The following is a 21,999-nucleotide window of genomic DNA, read 5'->3' as shown; positions in this document are numbered from 1 at the left end:
TGTTTTGTCAGGTCACACTTACCACCTGTTTTTTTTAGTTTTTGTTTAAAATATATTAATTTATGTAAATTGTATTCATATTGAATTGAGACAAGGCAAAACTAATTCATTCCCAATTCAGGGCTCGAAATTACTGTTTTCCCAATTTCAGAAAGTGTTAGTCCAAGGATTGTGACCATGTTAATCTCTTATTCTTGAACTGAAAACAGAGTTCCTCTATTTGAAATATGTGTGTTATTAAAATACTTTCATGTCTGTAAATCTTCCATCCTTTAAATCATCACATAATCAGTGGTAGTCTGAGTTGGCTACCAGCTACAAATTATGGTAGCTCCATGACAAGAATTGGTAGTCTGTGGACACTGGACTACTAGTGTTAATTTCTAGTTCTGCAATTTTATTGAATGAAACATTCTTTTGGAATAGCATAATTTACTGCTTTGATATGATTTGTTTTAGAATACTTTGCATCTTCCTTTTTTTCCCGTTTTAAATGAAATTGTGATCAAAATAATAATGATAGCGGAATGTATTACATACAGGAAAGTGTTCAGCTATTTTCCTTTTTAACTTCTGTCATACAGCTTTCATAAAATGAATTGTAATTTAAGAAGTGAAAATAAAAAAGCGTTAATATCCATATTGGTATGATAGGACGGTATTGTGTTACTTGAAAGTTGTAACATGGCAGTGCAAGCTCCTGGTTATGCTCAAATGAGACTTCTGCAGTACACATGTGTACTTCCATTTTATATGACCTTTTGCTGACCCCAACATGGAGTAACTACCAGTGATATTGATGCACAGTAGTTACTACTATACTAGCAGAAGTTCAGGACACATGCGTACACCACCAATGTGTACTAACAAACATTCAACTGGACCTCCAAATTTATAAGCCGGTAGTCCAGGACTTCAATTAACTTGTTACTTTCATAGGTCCAGTCTACAACCTCGTTTTGAAATTTGGAAACAATATTACAAATACAATAACATGTTCCCCTGAATTCATCATTGCGTCATTTGCATACAGCCATTCATCATTGCTCATTTGCATAGAGCAATTCATCATTGCTCATTTGCATAGAGCAATTCATCATTTACATTTAGATCGAAATATTTATGTAAATTTGACATTTTCCTTTGTTTAAAAAATGTATATGATGGGGCTCTACATCTACAATGTAATATTTCTTAATAAAAAAACCCATAAAATAAACCCCCTAACAAAAGTTTATTGTACTCAGACTGACAATTGTGATTTATATTCTTTTGTATAAAAGAAAAACCTTTAAAAATACTCTGTTCATTTCTTGTTTGTGTACATGTTTTACTTCCAAAATGTTGAGAAGAGAATAATGCTGTTTCCTCCATCCTCTCCCCTCCCCTCCCCTTCCTCCTGCACCCCCCCCCCCCTGTCGTCATATTTTCAGTGTGTGTGATAATATATATTGATCTTTAATTTTCCTGTCATTGCTCAAGTAAAGATAAGGTAAATAATGTTTAAGTTGTCTTTCCCCCTCCCTCCTTTCCCCCTCAGCATCCTCATCCATACCTCATTCATGTTATTGTGTGTCTTATATGCACCCTATCACATCCCAGTACATGCATGTACCATCTGATGATTGCCGTTAGCAAATTTTAGTATACTATAAATTGTCTATTCTTTGAGGACCACACCCCCACATAAGTTCAGTTGTGTTTAAAATATGTAATCCATCTGGTATGCGATTTATGGACTTTTGAAAAACAATATGGAAGTGTATTTTTGAGACAAAATATAAATATTGTACATACCTAATCGTGATATAAATTGTTTATACATGTAATAAATAGATTGCCTTGTGTATTTACCAAAATAAACCAGAAAACATTAAATGATTTATAAAGATCAAGATAAACAATTTATATATATACCAGAGGTTATCATATTTTTAAAGGGCTGTTTTTCATTGTCGCGTGTGAATAAATTACTCCGCTATTGTGTTCTCAAACTAGGGCATGCATATAAAACTAGACGATGTTTACTGGAGTAATGTTTTAACAATCCATTAATTTGACTAATTATTTTCAATTGCTCTTTCCAAACCTGTTGAATTATTTTTAGATACATATTTAGGTTATAAATGACGATTGTGTGCTACCAATTATGATATTGCAACAATCAAATGACTTTCACCTCTGCTTTCAACATTTATTTTCTTTGACCACACCCCTAAATTTTATGATGGCCATGTTTATTTATTCAACTCTGGGGTCTCCTTCACACCGTTTGTTAAGGTCACCCTTCCCACAATTCCATGCTGTGATAGTAGAATTAATGTTCAGATTTTACATTCTGGCAAACCAGAGCTGTTATTTCTCGCTTTGCGCGGTGCCGTAAAAGAGGCTGTGGTTTGCGACAAGATTTTAAAACTTGATTAGTATCCAAATGGAATTACAATGTAATTTACTGTTTTTCTTTCATGGTTACTTATAAATGGGAGCTTTTATAGAGTCTAGTTACTATATGGTATCATTACGATTTACAGACCATGTTGGCTTTTTGACTTTTATTATACTGCTTGCTCATATCAATCTGTTCTTGCAAGAGTTCTGAACAGTAACACTAGTAGTTGTTGTTATGAAAGGGAAGGAAGGTGAGGCTGAATTTGTCCAGCTGCTTTAGTTGATGTCCAGTCAGTCACTTTCACCACTCTAAAATAAAAGTATTCAAATGAGCCATAAACTGACCTTCGTACACTGGGGTAGGGAATTCTGGGATTGGAGCCCAGTATTACCTATGCTGATGTCACTAGTGTGCTAATTAGCCTTGCCTTTGTTCTTCTGTTACTGAGGCAACATCTTTTGTATGGTTTGCTGTTGTGATGCCAGGATTGCATAAAATAGTGATTTGGAGCATGGTTTTCATTTTATTCAGAGAGTGCATCATGTACTTGGCAACAAGAAGGCTTGGCTTGGCAGCCTTGTTTATTAAGTTGTACAGAAGTGAACATTGAAACTAGTACAAATTGACATATTACCCATCCACCCTTAATAAAATGTTGTGACGTGACATGTCAGACATCATTTCACCACAGTTTATAACTTTGACTGCATGTAGATGTATGTGCCAATGTGTCTGTCACTTTGCATTTGGTTCATCAATTTTGCTATGTAGAAAATTTGACCGTAACATTTTTAACATACTTGTCCAGCTTTCAAGTGCAATAGATCGAGTCCAAGTAGGAAAGAGGAGTAGAAATCGTGACTTGACAAGTTTCATTTGGAAATCTAAAATGTACACACAGTAATTAAAATCTGATGTGGAAATGTGGTTCAATTGCTCTATTTACCTTTATAATGTTATTTTAGATTTTGTACCTTGAGTGATTGCCTCTTTCTCGAAAAACAAAATTTAAAACTATCAACAGAAAACAATGGAAATTATAGAGGTAAATAGGGCAACTGTGCCACATTCCTACATCCGATTTTAATCAAACTAAAATGTACAGTGCTTATGCTAAGATTGGGGCACACCCTGTTACAGAAAGGGGTTAGGGTAAAAATTGTAATGTAATTTTAGTAGGGAACCCTAGTAAATGACAGGAAAAATGTGTCTGTGTCTGTCACAGTCTGCGTGCGTGTGTGTGTGTGTGTGTGTGTGTGTGTGTGTGTGAAAGAGATAGAGAGAGGGAAGCGTTATATTGTTTCCATTGAACATTATCTACAAGTGTAAAGGCTATAAGTGTTGTAGATGATGAATATAGTATTTCATTTTAGGTTATGTCCACCTCTAAAAAAGATATCATGCTTTCAATGGTTATTTAAAAGTGAAAGACAGAAATGATCAAATCAAGCTTGAAAGTATTTCCCATGAGTAACTTCAATTGACAGCTGTTCCTGTCTCTGGGCGTTGTTTATGATTTGAGTTTTGTCTTTCTTCACTTTGTCAAGAAATCTTAATTAAATGTCTGACATGCTACATAGAAATCATTATCGGTCAATAAATACACATCATTGAGCTCTTTGCTGGTAAATGAGAGATGGCTGAAATGTTTCTAGTGTAAAATTCTACACCATATGGCAGATATAATTAACGTCAAGAAAACAAACATTCAACATTATGACGGCTCAGATTTCTTTCAACACTAAAGTCTGGTGTGCCAAACATATCATCACATTATTATGTTACAGACATCTAACATCAATTTAAAATCTTGACATTGTCAATGAAAGGCCTCTTTTAAAACTTAGCTTTCAGCTTCAAAATGATGGCTGGTCAAGCCTATTTAAATGTTTTCTCGATGGAGACTAAGTCAGAATTTTATAGAAATTATAAAAGCATACAATGTCACAAGCCAGGACATTTTTTTCTGCCGAGGCAACGAAAAAAGTTGGTAAAATAAACCAGTCACGCTTCACATTTGTAACGTTTCTTAAAGGGGAAGAGGGGCTGCAGGTTTGAAGGAAGAAGAGAAAGCGAAGGAGGAAAGAGAAGCTATATGTAACAGCATGCACTGTTTGTCACCAAGAATGGCTGATTTGTTTGACTTGTCTTGAATCTTGTGTGGAATTACATGTATGTAAATATTTTGCAAATTGTAATTTCCGCTGGATGGTGGTTGTGCCTGCATAGGTCTGTGCCAGCAGTAATAATTGTAAAGCGCTGTATGGAACAAAACAATATGTAAGCTGACATTGTTATTAATGTGTAGACAGTATTTGTATGGCACATAAATTATGCAAATAGCTATGACACAAACATCATGCCATCTGCCTGATTGACGCAAATATTAAAATGTTCACCACTGTATTCCAATTGTTGCACAAAGTGAGAATTACAATGTATTACTGCTTGTAAGCACCTAAAATTTATACAAAAAAAATTGGGTTTTTTTCATTGTGTTCAGGAAGGTAAAAGAGACATCTAAAAAATCTGCGTTTCAAAACATGTTTTAATTATCCCATAGTGTTTTGTGAATGTGAGGTAACCATGGTAACAGAAACTGAGAAAGTAGGAAGAATCTACATGGTTACCAAACTGTGTACCATTATAATGATGGGTAACTTAGATAAATTGATTAGGTACATGTAATTCTGGATACATTTTTACCCGTTTTACCACCCCAAACATAGGGACACGCCCACTTTCACCCAAGCCAGTCACACCATACATGTATAACCACACACTCAGCTGCCCAGCAAGTCTATAGCTTTTTTGAAAATTAAACACTCCACAAGGACACTTGGTAAGATAATTAAAAAGTGATTACAATCAATTTCATATGGGTTTGTTATCAAATATTTGCAGTCAGTACAAGTGATGTTATCATTTGAAATATAAATTATGTAAAGTATTGGATATGACACAGTACTTATCAGATAAGGAAAGTAATTCAGTTATTTTCAGGAAGAGGGAAGTGAGTGACAAAAGAAATTTACTAGTTTCATCATCTGCTGTGAAAATGATGGATGTTTGATAATTTTTAGTGTTGTGTGTATTTTGAGATGTGTCTGTCTGTACATTGTATGTATGAATTGCAGTAAGCAAATGGCTGATAAAATCTTACTTTCACTGTATTGTGTTATGGTGTCTAATAATACATGCAACATTGTATTGGTGAAAAAGAACGAAATAAATGTGTGTACATGTGAGTCACCACAATTTGATAGACAGCGTAATACTAGTTCGAAGACTTGCCTTTGTGTTATATTCAAGAAGTTCTCTTCTCATGTGAAGAGCTTCTTGAGATGATAACTCTCTGGGTTCGAGGAATGCCAAATTTGCATATGTAAAAAGAAATGTTTTGTCAGTGGAGTGTCAAGACTTGGCTGTAATTGGCACCCTTTCACCCGGAGTTTATTAAATCATATATTGTGGAATAATTCTAACTATTCAGCATAATTAAAATACTTTTTTAAAAAAGCAAGAAAATAAGTCAAATGTAAAAAAGGACTATTTTGTCAGTTGTCAAGTTGTCTATACGTGGCACACTTTTCCCTTGAATTTATTGAATATTCAGTATTGTACAGTAACTCAAATTATCCTGCAAATGAAATACATAAAAAAAAAGTAGAATAAGTTAAATGAAGACTGATGAAGTACAGAAATGGATGTAGACATCCAAATGTCGCTAATGATGCCAAGTAATTAGGTCAGAATAGTATACTTGGCTTTTACTGTACAGTCATTTTGTATGTCTCATTAAGTACCCATCGATGTATGCCATGAGAAGAAAACGCATCATAAAACGTAAAATGGTGAAATCTGTCTCTTGTTGCCAATACTTTTCTAATTTCTGCAACATTTATTACAAGTAATTATTGTGGATAGTGATGTACATGGAGTTAATAGCTAGATTGAATAAAATGGACGCTTCTCTCCTGTAGGTTTCCAGGTGTAAAAGATCTCTAGGATTATTAGTACATCTAATCTAGGGCAGTGAGAATACATGTTCATGTATTGTTAGTAAGTCCCAGTGACACTCACAGTGATGGGGTCGGGGAGGGGGGGGGGGTGGTGGTGGAAATTGCAGTTTCTTTTTACACTTCATTATTTGGTGAAATTCAGTTCCAGCACAAAATACATTGAACCCATATTTGGGTCAGAGAATCTACGGTATGCCTGAAGGGGTTCATCTGTAGTTTTATTTGTCTGTTGCCTTTATCACCAGAATTTAATTATCTCACTTTTATTGCTGAATAGCTTGTATATTTTTATTGAAGCATGGCATTCTGATATTTTATCGTTTCATTTCATATTGTTTACTTTCAATGGGTACGGAAAACATAAAAATTTTTATTTTAATATTTCATTCTCTCTTGATTTCACCCCACCAGTTGAAAACTAAAACACATGTAGCCATATATTTACATGTACTATTAGATGACAACTTCCCAGACATCAATATTATTTTCTGTTTATATAAAAACTGCAATATTTTACTCTCGCCATTCTATTTCAACACCTAGCCTTTTGCTGCAATGGCTTTACATGTACATGTAGTCAACTTGAAATTTCTTTATACCCCCCCCCCCCCCGAGTCGTCTAGACCCTAGTATGTGTGTGTATGTCCAACATGGATCTATTTACATTGCAACAGTATAGATCAACTCTCCGAGTTTGTTCTAATCACGTGATGATGCTAATGATGGAAAAATTATTTTAAAAATTAAAATATAATTTAAAAATGTAAAAATCCAATAAGAAGTTGCACCTCTTTTCTAGCCATAGCGCCATTGAACTTGAAATAAACTGTAAAATACTAGTGAAATCTCAGGTGTTGGAAAGGCAAGAGAAAAGACACCCACAAGACTGGATTCTAAGCTGAGAATTTTCAGCCTTTTTTGGTTTTTATTGATGGCCTGAAACTCAAGGTCAATATGAATACCCAGACAACACAATAGATTACACGTATAAATGAATAATGATGTTTTTAAGATAATTTATTCCTTCTATTAGACACTCATTAATTATAAATTTGCAGCTTTTTATGTTCTTTATAATTCATGTAATATTTGTAAGTGGGGTACCCCTGGGAATACGACTGTGAGCTTGGTGAAATTGTACAAAGTACTCTATGTGTAACAGCTGTTGCAATAAAGAAAAACTGACCCCAGCAAAATGCTTTGCCTCTACACAATAAAATAACATGAAATGATATGTAAGGAGATTTCTAGAGTAAATGTTAGCAGTTCATGTATTTTTTTTAAGGCCAGGATTTCATCCGAAAACCCTGAGTAAACACAAGCATGTCATTAGAATTTTTTACGGCCATAGTTCTAACTCCAAAACTTTGAGTAAATGTGAGCATGTCGGTAGAATTTTTAAAGGCCATGGTTTTATATGAAGTCATCATCTAAAAGTACAAATGCGATGAAAACAGGAGTTAACATTAACAAACAATTAAAGTAGGATATAGTGAAGATGGCTGCCACTTATACATTACTCCATTTGTGTGCCATCTGAGACATCTTTATGAGTGTCGTAAATGAGATTCAAAAACAGACCAGATGATAAAAATCACTTGTGTTGAAATAGGTACCTTTGACCCTGCTATAGTACATGAGCATAATTTACATATAATTATGTAAATCTAAAGAAATGAATATTTCAAAACGTAATATCCACCTGACAAAAAAGGAATGCAACGGCCAACGAAGTAACACGCCAGCGTTATAAACAGGCTACCATATGTAGTTAGTGTGGTTAATGTAAAAGAATGCTTATAATGTCATAACCACAAAACTGACCCTACAACGCAAGTCTCCGACATTTTTTGTACACCCCAATAAAATGACTTGATATGTATCAACAGGGAGTTTTATGTCAAAGTAAGACTAAAATTGTTTTCAAAGGTTGCCGCTGTAAAAATCTGACCTTTCAACACCTTTCACATATACAGCCCAATAAAAGCACTCAAAAACATCGCAAAAGAGTTTCTTGAAAATATATTGCCATGCTAAGTAGGTTAGTCTGTGATTCAAAAGAACGTAAAACAAATGCACTAGTTTCATGGTAGCCTTGGCAACACTATGATTATAAGGGCAGCCATCTTTAAAATTTAAATTTAAAGGTATCCATGTCTGAAAATTTTGTGACACTGGTAACGGTGTTTTTGCTAAGGTTGGGGAAGCCTGGTTAAAATGAGCAGTGTTTCCAAAGAGACTTATTTTTTTAATTTTTTTTTTTTTTTTGGGGGGGGGACCAGGTAAAGTGACAGGAACCCTGGTAGATTTTACCTACTTACCTCCACTTAGCAAAAACACAAGGTAATTCCAGCCTTCAGTTTACTAAGATTGACAGACTAAATCTAGTATTGTTCTTAAATGTGGTAGATTATACAAGTGGGTGATAACGGTTCCTCTGTTGTGTGAATCTAATCGCCCTGTGATCATTGTAGTGTAAATTTTGGAAGTCCCAAAACAGTTCACTGTAAATAAACTAGATGTAGTTTTACATGTTGCAACAATAGTTTTACAGTTTTGTGTCTATCTTAGAAAGTCAAAGGCTCAACTACCATGGTAATATGATGGAACACACCTTAATTATTAGAAGAGTTAGAATAGTGAACAAATACTATACACTGTATATACACCACAATTCTTGATAGCAGAGTACAGGATAGGAGGTAGTCAAGGTCGATAATTAAAGTTTAGTATGAAATTTGAGTCGTATGTGTGAAAATACCAGTATAGTCTCATGAAGTGAAAGGAAGGAACTCCCCACTCTGTAGCTTCTGGGTTTAGTAGCTTTGACTTTTTAAAATCTAGTCAGTGAGGGTTGAAGATAGAGATGGGAAGCAGGAGTGAGAGAGTGAGATACAAAATGTAGTGGCCAATAGACATTGCAATTTGCAGATGATACAAGTCAGGTATGCTAGGGAGTGTATTCCTAACTCCCAAGCTTGCAGTTGAATACAAAGCTCTTTACCCTGTACAGTCAATGCAGTGTTCTACATTCTTGTATTGGGCAGGAATACTGACTACTACTCTTAAATTATCTGTGAGCATCTATGACGCGAAGCGTCTGTTTACTAAAATGAGTCTCGTGGATAGAATGTGACATGCCAGTTTAGTGGTTGACCTGCTTGGCTAGATTACATGTACACGTTATTGAATGACCTAGTGGCATCTTTAGGAAGTGGTAGACCAGGATGGTAGCAGCTGTGAGGGAAAGTCTCTAATGTTCAGTTATCTGTACTTAGATTTTGAGAATATTTCAGCATGATACTAGATCCTTATCATTAGAGTATCACGTAATAGTCCTAAAATTGTAGCTAGGCTTTGCTGAGATACTACATGTATATTCCCACATAAAGCTGTGACTTGAAAAGGTAATTCCGGCATCCAAATCCCGGAATTTTTGAATACTTGAATGTGATATTGAGTGTTTGTGTATTTAGATTACCATTTACCATCTGATCTTCGTTAGCTGTGTCACCAATAGTCTTGGTTACCCATACTCTCACTGCTGGGGACTCTGCCTACGAGACCTCTCCAAGTGAGAGTCTGGGATAAACCACGTTCCACAACGGAAGTCACACAGAACATTTCGTCCAAACAGAATTGGAGATATGTCCAGTTTGTTTTACAGTAGTAATATAAAAGCATTTAACATCTTGTGTTACAGTTTGTGTTTTCATAAGACCACCCCAGGCATAATCTGTATTCTATATCTGGGATACATTGGATGGATACAGTACAAAGTAACACATGCAGGAATATTACTTCCCTGAATAATGCTACAATAGACAAGCTGTCACCTTGTCTGGAAATGTTATCTGTTCAGATTATTATAAACAGGTTATAGTAGTGTAGGCGGAATATCCTAAACAATAGAAAAAAGGCACGTGCAAATTAGTGAATGTTGGCGGCGTGGGAAGGAAGAGGGCTATAATATGGTGAACAATAGATAAGTTTGTTCACATCATTGTAAATAGGTCATACTGTAGGTGAAGTCATAAAATAGACAAATGCCGGGCTAGCTTCAATCTGATTAAAATCTGATGTAGTGTATGTACATGGTGCAATTTCTTTTTGGCTGTTACGTTTATAGTCGTTTGCTCTTTTGTGGGCGTTTGTTACGTACATCTGATAAAATACCATAAGTTTTCCCGAACTCAATCTCTTAATTGCGAGTAGCCAATCAGAATCCATTTTACAATATGACATTCAATGTTTGAAATTGAAAGAAAGAGAACGACCAAACAATAACGATAAGTTAACATCGTTGTCTGCGCTCTGTGCTAGTGCTTTTTTCGAACAGAACTTTCTGAAGTAATGTACCCATATGTTTCGGTGTACTACGCATTCTCATTCGTTGAGTGAATTCACTCGACGCTCTTGTGTGGCTCGGGAAGACCAATGGTATTGTGTCAGATGTATGTAACAAGCACTCACAAAAGAACAAACGACAGTAAATGTAACGGCCAAAAAGAAATTGTGCCCTGCACACTACTGATAGAGCATCAAATCTAGTGGTCAATTTCCATTGGATGGAGTATCAAATCTAGTGGTCAATTTTCAACTGATTGAGCATCAAATCTAGTGGTCAATTTCCAACTGATGAAGGATCACTAGATTTTAAAGCCAACAACAAGTACCCAAGCTAATGTTCCTTTCTTTATTGCCATTTGTGAGTCCTGATTGAATACAAAAAAGGAAATGCAGGTTTTCTGATATGAATTGAGGTTGTTGTGGGGGAGGAAGGGGTCTGTGATATGTCAAAGTTTCAAGTAAATAGTGCTATTTTTGTTGCCACCCACTGACAGTCTTGTGACAGAAGTAGTTGAAAAGACAAAGAGAGTAAGAATTGTAAATATTTGAATGATGAAGTCATAGAAGTGGGCGGAATAAACACATATGTTGTGTTATTGTTAATAGCTGTAAGTAGGTAAAAGCTATGCGGGTTGTCCAGATATTTTACAGTGGTTTCCCACTCAATCATGGTACAAGGTTTGTGTGCATGTTTTAACCTTATTTCCGGCCTAGCTACTGAGATGACTGAAATCTATGAAAGTTTTCCGAGTTCTCTCCTTTCACTTCCTGTGATGACTAAACCCTGGCATGTGAAATTGTATAACTAGTCCCAGGCACAGGGTGCTCAGGCTTAGTTAGTTATGTTTACACAAACAAACAAACAAACAAACAAAAATAAACAACAAAATTAGATAAATACTGACAAGCATCATCAACAATGTAATTACAAATCATTATCAACAACAAGAATTACTGAATGCTTTCCTGAATGCGAAATGGTCTCCATTATACATACAATAGCGAATAGAATTCAATCTGAAAACATTCTTCTTTGTACCTTTAGAATGTCTAACATTCATTTTCAAATTATTGTTACTTTACCTTACCTGGTGCTATCTGTATAATGTATCAATTTACAATGTATGAAAATATTGACTCTCTTGTAAACAAACAGTGATCAACATTTAACAATATATATGTAAATACAGTGCTGTCAAAATGAAGTGTGATTGAAAGGTCTTAAATACATGTACAATCATGGTAGATTGGTGTAAGCGATACCCTGTGTGTTCCATGAATGTGATTGACGTAAAATCATTAATGTTCCAGTACTTTCATGAGATGGCCACTCCCAATAACCTAGTTTCATGAAAAGAATAAATTATCATAAATTATGTTCGACTAGGATTTTCAGGTCAACTGTGTTAAATGTGTTGAAAAAATGAATCATGTCTTATTCTGTTTTTGGAATCAGAACCATGAAATGTGTTGATAAAATAAATTGTGTTTTGCTCAGTTTTTGGAGAGATAACCATGCTTTAAATATGTAAAGAAATCTTGTAAGATTGCATTCTGAAATATTAGATTATACATATTTCATGCTGAGAAAAGTGTTGACACATTTTTCAGATATTTTTTTTTCCAACTTGAAAATGGTACACTATGATAGTGATTAATATTTTATTTGTCAATATGACATGGAACCAGTTATCTTTGAGGAAAATTTTGATAGTTGCACAGTTTCAGTGTTTTTGCTAATGGCTTGGAACCAACCCACGATAACAGGAGGGGTAAATCTGGTAAAACTGGCACAGTTTCCCATATACTACTATACTAGTAATAGTATACGATGATTGTGGTGAGAAACCCTGGTAAAATGACAGGGGAAGTCCGGTAGACTTTACCTATTTACCACCCTTAACAAAAACACTGGTAGGAACCCTGGTAAAATGACAGGGGAACTGCAGTAGATTTTACCTACCTACCACCCGTAACAAAACACAAATGGTATTGTAATATTTTAGTTATTTTTTTCGTAATGTTTTTCAGGGATCTGAATTTCAACTTGAAATTGTATATGGCATACTGAGTATCACTGACACACCATGCAACATACAATGTTGTAGCAGTGTACCTTTTAAATCAATTTCTTACATCAATGACGTACAGCATTTTCATATGACGCACAAAATGTCTCTCTCACCTGTTCCATCTAATGCAATGACTACTAGTAGTTTCTGTTTTCTAGCATTTTATCTTGAAACTAAGTTTGTTTAAAAAAAAATTATTAGGGACACATTAGCCTGGAGACTTGGAGAGCTTCTTGAGATGTAAGACCAAGGCAGATCTCTGGGCTTAGGAACACCAAAGCAGAATTTACAAATTTATCTGTGATGTCACTTCCTGTATATACAGGAAATAGATATTCCTGTACAAGTGTGTAACTGGAACACATGATGAGTGTCTAATTGAGTATTGTCTCTCAAATGAGACATTACTATTACAAGGAAGTCATTCAGAATTTAAAACAACACATATGGTAAAATGTGGTCACCTACTGTATCCTGTTGTTGGGAAATGCAAATTACTGATATGCCATGGTGATGAGTCACATAGTAATCTTTTGTCTTTGAGTCTGACATTATCATGTGTTGATGACAATAGTGTCTTGTTAGTAGAAGCAACCATTAATTTGCACATGTTTTGTATTCCTTTCCTATTACAGGGCTAGAAATTAACACTAGTCCCATGCCCACAGACTACCAATTCTGGTCATGGGATTACCACAGTCTGTAGCTACACTGAGTGGGCTACCACTGATTATGTGATGAGGATGGAAGATTTATGGACTTGAAAATATTTTAATAATACACATATTTCCAATAGAGGAAATCTGTTTTCAGTTCAGGAATATCAGACTACAGGTCACAATCTTTGGGCTACCAATTTCTGAAACTGGTAGCCTACTAAGACTACCAAAGAAAAAAAGTTAATTTCAAGCCATGGCCATTGTTGGGGAATTCTTAACCCAAAGAGTAGTTTTGGTGTTACGAAGCAAGTGTAAAGACCCACATGACAGACTGGGCTTAGAGTTAGATAGTCTGGATGCCAATGTGTTCTTTAACGAAACCACTGTGAGTGGAGGTGTAAATTGTAACGATACCATATAGGAACTAGATGAATAGGGTTTACCTAGGGAAAAAAGTACATAGCTACTTGTGCTGTACATGTATATCTTTACCCTATTGTAAACAACGAATGAAATATAGACTTGTCCTCATTACATATACAAAACAATATCATAAAAGAGGTGCTTAACCTATTTACATTGTCCAGTTTTATGCACATAGAGTTCAAATACCATAAATAAAATCTTGATAGTGTGCATAATAAATCATTGTTATATTGTAAACACCAGATAAATGACTAGTCCTCATTGCATACATATACCAGAAACAGAAGAATGTATTAAAAAGACCTTTCCCAGCTCAAGAGTTATCTAGCAGCACTATAAAATGCTTCCACACAGCTAATTTTGATGAGATATCTTTGATAGGAAACACTTGGAACTGACTGTAAACCTTGTCAACGCTCTTGGACAATATCTGCGACCAAAACATACTTGTTTCTAAGCCTTTGCTCAGGCCTGATCTTGGCCAGGTCCTAGCTAAAAAATCCGAATGTGAACCCCTATAGGAAAAGTTGGTCCACCACATTATAAGGCCAGGTGATCCTCATGGCTCCACGGATAGTCCGAATGCCAACATGGTTTCTTACTAAGGTGTATTCAAATAATAATTTTAAAAAACTGATACTGTATATAGGAACTACACACTACACTACTCCATGGAGAGTTAACGTTATTCAATAAGAGAACATGTAGTCTGGGTGCCAACATGGTCTCTAACTAAACCACTGTGAGTGGAGGTGTAAATCATAATGATACCGTATAGGAACTAGACTAGAGAACCTGGGACTGAAACCCTGGCCTTTAACTTAAGCTACTTGCATACAAATTAATCTTCTTTCTATTATATATAGGGTTTTTCTTTGTGCCCAACTAACCATAAGGTGAGGTGATAAAGTTGTGGCTTGCCTTCAGTGTACTACATTCAATGTAAATAACAAAAGGGTTTGTATGCATGATATAAAACAAACACTTGAGTCATTTGCAAACCACCTCCACTCCAGTTACTTGATTATAAATGGAGACATCCATATAACTTAACCTCAGTGCCAATATATCTAAAACAATAGACTTGACAAAAAATGCTTGAGTTTCTTGCACACAAATTATAACTCCACTCTGATAATATCTAGGCAACGTATATAGTGGATTGTAATGTCAATGTGTTTTATATAGGTTTGTATGTCTGCTTCTAATCTGTACCTATCTGATTGGCATTGTATATTACTATGTTATCTTGTAAGACATTAAGCCTTAAATGTCAGAAGTTGCCCTGCCATGTTTTATGTACATCGCCTAATTACCAATTGCCATTCTCAGCTTGTTTGGACACTGTGCTATGTCTAGAATTTAAATCAACGGTTTTATCCCAAGTACGTGATTTTTTTCAGCAACAATTTATTTAAGTGTCTGGCATTTACTTGTGTGGAATTTTAATGTCTGAAGTATGAATATTGTTTATACATTTTTTTATTGTCATAAAATATTAATCAAACAGGAAACCTTTTTCATACATATATTCAAATGACATGCTACTTACAGAGCATGAATTTAACTTTTCGGAGTCAAATTTATCCAAGTGAACTGTTTCAGCTACAATTTTTCATTGATTTCCATTGGTCTAACAGATTTGCAATATATACATGTATTTGGTAGTCTAGTGTTTAGTAGTTTATATGCCCTGGACTACTATTAATTTGGTAGTCTACATACAATGTTTAGTAGTTTATATGCCCTGGACTACTATTAATTTGGTTGTCAAGATACAATGTTTAGTAGTTTATATGTCCTGGACTACTATTAATTTGGTTGTCAAGATACAATGTTTAGTAGTCTATATGCCCTGGACCACTATTAATTTGGTAGTCAAGATACAATGTTTAGCAGTCGACAATGTATGTGTCCTTGACAACTGCTAATTCTAAGCCCGGCTGTTATTTATGGTGTCTCTTAACCCGGTGACATTTATTTATTTTCCAAACATACGTAGACTAGCAAACTTATAAGGTGGCACTGGTATTAGGAGACGACTAGAAAATTGAAGGAAATTTTGGCTGAAACATTTCACTATGCTGAATTTCATGATCAAGGTATATTAAATTCCTGTGGTTGATTTGACCTTTGACACTACTTCAAGAATGCGGAACCTTGCCCTTGAACAAAAATACTGGAGGCACATGATCATCATACACCCTAGCTTTTTTACGACACCATCCAAGATGCACCATGTCACAGATGTGTTATCGATAAAAAAAAAATAAGGTGTGGTTTGCGAAAATATGGAATCAATGTCGCAATAATTGGATGTGATATATATTGAAATTAATAGGATACATATATTAACGAGGCACAAGTTGAATTTGTAAACGTTTTATTCAAGTGACATAAACCTATCAATTAATCAGTATTATTGTATAATGTTAAATACCAATGTATACTTTCTATGGCATTATAATTGTCATCTGGCATTATCAGAACAGTTGATTACAAGGCAGGAATGCACTCAACATTTTTGTATGTATGTATGTATGAAGAACTATGAATTATGTCATCGGCTTATTTATAAGAAATATCTTTATACTTTAAAGTTCACTCAGTAAATAGACCATTATGAGTATGTATTTTTAATGTGCAACAGAAATTACGCCCCCAAACGTATCAAATCAGCGTAGGATTAAATCCTGAATTTGTATGCAGTATATGCGTTAGAGTAGGTGTCTGTAACGACAGTTTTAACTGTGAATGATTACCTGTGAACGTATTTGAAGTAATGAACCGTCCATGCACAAAATTAAAATACGTGAAATGAAAGTATTTGTGTTCTCATGTGCCATAAAAATATTGTCAGTATTTTTGCTAAAGGTTAGTAAAAAAATATGTAAAATGTCATACACAAAAAAAAATTATGTTGAGAGAAAACAAGATTAACCAGGGATATGAGAATTATTCCTTGACCATCTTGATCATATCCCTTTTAATAAAGAAATCCAAGAGAATTTTGACTGTGTTTTATTCCTCTTTCTACCAGGAGGGATATTTATTTGTAAGGATGTAGACGTTAGTTTAGTGTAGCTGGTTAAGTAATTATAAACAGAAAGGTATTGCAGGCATGAAGGCCATGTGAGTAGGGATGGTAGTGGGTTGTGGGTATGGGAAGGGGTTACCTCCCACAGTGTGTGCATTTTTCATTTTGAAAACCCCAAACTAGGCCTCAGCTGACACTATTTTGACACAATTTTTGGATATTAGCAGTCATGTGACCACACTAAGGGGGTTGCTCAAGGGACACAGGGAGACGTAAACCAATTTACTTGGCAAATACAAGGGGAAGCATCGGGGAACACCCAAATGTAAGCTAAAATGTGGGTGTTAGTCTTTATAGTAATTCATTTCAGGAGAAATTACAATTCAGTTGTTGATGTCACCCAATATTATTGAGGGTGTAAGGAACAATTGCCAGTGATTAATTGTTCGGTAACAACCACAAACATTAACAAATATTTTACCATAAATTCTAAAGATTTCATAGTTTTGCAGACCAATTTTAATAAATATATCCATCATGGCTAGAAATTTATCACTGACAGCCAGTTGTTTTACTGGTATGCAGCTTCTTGTTATTTTTTACATCATCAAAAGTTTATACACGGAAAAAAAGATGAATATAATAACTATTGTTGCAGGCTCAATCTAAGGACAACAATCCTCAACTGTTCTACCCAGTTACCAGTAATAAGGTTATTGACCTTTGAAAAGTACAATTGTTATCAATGAATGTTATGTTAATATTTTGAATGCATGAACAATCATAATTGAATTATGTGACATCTTGTTGTGTTTGCTAATTTGTTAGATAATTTATTTGTGTCAATAAATATCACAAATATTTGTTTTTGTTCTTCTGAGGTACTTGTGTCATTATGTCAGTCAATCATTGATTCATTCAGTCAGTTATTTACTGCATTTTGGTAATATATGAAGCTGATGAACATGGCTAAAAGTTCAATTTTCGTGTAGACTAGTTAGTTTTAACAGCAAATGTGTTTGGATATTGTGTTGATTGTTGGAAATTTGGTCTGATGTTTATTGAAACATGGGGAAAGTGAATGTGCGCCCACATAGCACAAATTAACATAAAGGTCAAAGATACAAATTAACATAAAGGTCAAAGATCAAAGTTGAAATACTGGTCAGTTCAGGATAGCTGACAGTTCACCAGTGGCATTAATGTAGAAGTGGTCAGTTCTTCAGACTAAAAGTTTACCCAGAATCTCCCACTGTGACAAGTTTTCACAAGGTGAGTTCTCAGGTCAGAGTTAACTACTTTTCCTTGTATCTGTAGAAATTTCTATTTGGAGAGTCTGTTAGCATCAAGAACATTTTAAAAGTAAACTGAAAAACTGACAGTGAATCTGAATAATTGACAAGAGGTCAGATGTACCTTCATCTACTCGGGTGTATTTTCCTAAGCTGTAGACAGGTAAACTCTATTCGCTTTCCAGCATGCCATCTAATTATAGTCAAATTTTAGATGTTGTAAGTCAAACAAAAGATAAAAACTAATTTTTTTGTGAGTCACTACATAGTAAGAGAGAGGAAAATCTTAGTGCGTCACTAGAAATATGTATGTCAGTGGCATATCAAACTCTCATGGATTCTAGAATTTTACTTGGGTTCTCCAAGGAAATTGTGTATGTCAGTGGCACATCAAATTGAGTTTGAAGAAACACTGTTGGAGACATAATTTTTTCAACTTCAAGAATATTCTTGTAAATCTCCTAAATGTCAGTAATATCATCCCTTACATAAACAGATGTTGTATATATCTATCAACATGATCATATTTCCCTTATACCAATATTAGTTACAACTCACTTCCTACACTCTGAGCTTTTTAACATTACTTATCCTGTGAATTGAAGATTATAGCCACAAGTGAAGTGACTCCTCTCTCTCTCTCTCTCTCTCTCTCTCTCTCTCTCTCTCTCTCTCTCTCTCTCTCTCTCTCTCTCTCTCTCTCTCTCTCTCTCTCTCTCTCTCTCTCTCTCTCTCTCTCTCTCTCTCTCTCTCTCTCTCTCTCTCTCTCTCTCTCTCTCTCTCTCTCTCTCTCTCTCTCTCTCTCTCTCTCTCCACCGTTCCTTATACTCTGCCTCACAACAATCTGCCCTTCAAATGTGCCTAGCCACAAACACTTTCGTGGATTCTATCATTTTACTTGGGTTGCCTAAACAAAATCACGGTATAATGTAGGAAATACTAGTCAGTTTCACCTGATTTACCTCATTTTGTCCCCAAACCATAGCAATGACACTGATACATTTGTATTTCAATTAGATAACGGTTATTTATACCTTGAGTTCCTCTAAGGTCGATAGAGAGGCTTAAGACTCAGAGGTGGAAATAAATCATGTCAGAGATGGATTAGAAGGTAGATTATAATATATATGTATCAAAGTGACCCCAGTGTTTTTAATAAGGTGTGGGAACCCCGGTAACAGACAGATAAACCTGGCATAGTTCTTATACATTGTAATATAATTTTGGTTGAGAACTCCAGTGATGATGACTAAGGAACTCAGGTAAGTTTTACCTTCATGTACTTACCGCCCTTGAAAAAACACTGAGCCAGAGTAAAGAGATGAACAAATAACAGATAAAAATAAAATTATAATTTATTTATTTATTTATTTATTTATGTATTACCGAAAAGATGACAACAGGTATACATTAAAATAACAGTTATCGCTATACAATTTTTATAAAAAAGCTTAGAAATACACGCACACGCACGCACACACACACACACACACACACACATACACACACACACACACACACACACACACACACAGACACACACACACACACAGACACACACACACACACACACAGACACACACACACACAGACACACACACACAGACACACACACACACACAGACACAGACACACACACACACAGACACACACACACACACACACAGACACACACACACACACAGACACACACACACACACAGACACACACACACACACACAGACACACACACACACACAGACACACACACACAGACACAGCCTGGAAAAGGCAAAATTTCAAGAAAAAACTCACATTTGTGTTGTCATGTCCATACATGGATCTACACACTTAGAAAATACTGAAAACTTGGAATAAAACACAATTGAAAAGAATGAGAGTATAAGACAGATTGATTGTAACAAGCATGGAATGTGTCCTCTATGTCAACTATAAACTAAGATCATTGCCCTCACTCATAATGTTAGCTAATAGGTTTTTACAGCTGTAAGGCATGCCATGTCATACTACACCTAGTAAATATGACAGTGTTATGAATTTGTAAGAGTTTTATTTTATCTTGACTAATCATCATATCATATTGTGTTGCCCTGTCATACTGTAATGCACTTTGGTTTTTTAACTACATTTTGATGGACAGTTTGTTGTCAAACAATGTTAAGAGAAGCCAGAGGCATGCATAACTTGCAGTATGCCATCAAATAACTCCATGTTGGCTGTTGTGGGTCAAGATGATGAATAAATGACTTTTCCTGTGGCTTCCCTACAGAGTAAAGGATTAGGGGAACACCAAATTTTACTGGGTCACAAGACAATCGTATGTCAGTGGTGTATCAATGTGACTTTAGTGGATAATACTGGTCACCACTCCATAAGATAGGGCACACCAAATGTTCATGGGTCACAAGACATAACTGTGTCGATGACATGACATACTGGTTTAGACGAGAGGGTATACCGATCAGCTGTACTTGCAGGCATTCAGGGTGACCTTAGACCTCAGACCACTTCGTTAGTGGTCTGACTTTAGACCGAATGATCATAGTACTTGCCTTCCTGTAGCCATTCTCTATTCCTGACTGGATCTGTTTAGCGAGTGGTCACATGGGAGTGAACATCCATGATTTCTAGCAGTCCAGGAAGGCATATCTAGTGTTAACATAGAAACCACATTTTCAAGCGGCACTGGCTTTATCCTGGGTACTATTCATTTGTGAACAACCTTTTTCGGAAACCATGGTAACAAGAAAACAGATCTCATACATGTACCCTCTTCAGGGTTTTCGCTATGGCTGTGGTAACCCAGGGAACAGGACAAAACCTAGCAAGCCTAGCAAATCAGTTCTGTTCTGTTCTGTTCTGTTCTGTTCTACAGCTGTTTATTACATTTAATTTTAGCCATTGAAAGATTTCATACTTTCCATTTGTAAACTAGTGTCTGATGATGTTGGCTTGTTTGTTACATTGAGTTATGTGAACAGTAATGTGACATTGCATACATAGGAATGCCAGACATGAAATATTTAGAAAGACTAGAAAAGTAACAAGATACTGACAAACGAAAGGAGGTGAAATGTCACAAATGTTGAATGGTGTCTATTTCGAAAGCATACCGTTTAAATCTGCACGTGGTAAACACAAATTAATCTAATTAAAAAAGTGTGGTGGTACGATGATATGATAAAAGCCTTATTTTACTGTGCAGCTCTGGTTTGTTCCATCATAAGAGTTTATGAGATGTGAAACGTGTATTAAGAAATCATGCATCATCATTAGTCATCCAAAGACCGGGGATTACTGCAACTTTTATCAACTCGCACCTAATTTGGTCAGTGCCAAGATACAAACATTTTATTTTCATGAGTGAATATTAAATACATGTATCGATGGTTAAAAGTAGTATGGCAGTGTTATCGGTGTTCACCTCACTATAGACAGAAAGTATGGTGCTAACACTGACCTTTGCCAACTAAGTTATTGCCATCATGTTTGGCAGGTTTCTGCCAAAGACTGCCATACTTCAACAATATTGTACCATCCTTTTTAGTTCTTGTAATCTTGAATGACAACATTATTATAAAACTATCACATCTAGAGAAAAACTGACTGATTCCAATGTCCATGTGCGTATGTGTTGAATATGAATGTCGAAGTATATTTTAATATTGAAACATGCAATGATGCATATTACATGTGGCAAGTCACTGCAAGTTGTATAACCATGCTATTGGTATATAAATTGCTGTCATCC

General features: G+C 35.3%; 1 protein-coding gene across 6 annotated transcripts in view; it reads left to right on the top strand.

Annotated features, from left to right (window-relative positions):
* Positions 1 to 21,999, top strand: part of LOC144440492 (nephrin-like) — a 78,303-nt gene that overhangs the window by 11,841 nt on the left and 44,463 nt on the right. Inside the window, exon 1 of one of the 6 annotated variants that reach the window (XM_078129872.1) lies at positions 18,276 to 18,410. The exons of the other annotated variants lie outside the window; for them this stretch is intronic. The gene's annotated coding sequence lies outside the window, so the exon portion shown is untranslated. Of the gene's footprint in view, positions 1 to 18,275; positions 18,411 to 21,999 lie in introns of those variants that run through there. 6 annotated transcript variants of the gene reach the window in all.

Source organism: Glandiceps talaboti, chromosome 9, assembly GCF_964340395.1.
Source record: "Glandiceps talaboti chromosome 9, keGlaTala1.1, whole genome shotgun sequence".
In the NCBI taxonomy this organism is placed as follows: domain Eukaryota; kingdom Metazoa; phylum Hemichordata; class Enteropneusta; family Spengelidae; genus Glandiceps; species Glandiceps talaboti.
The sequence above is the reverse complement of the archived record's forward strand: the minus strand, read 5'-3'. Positions and strand labels throughout refer to the sequence as shown.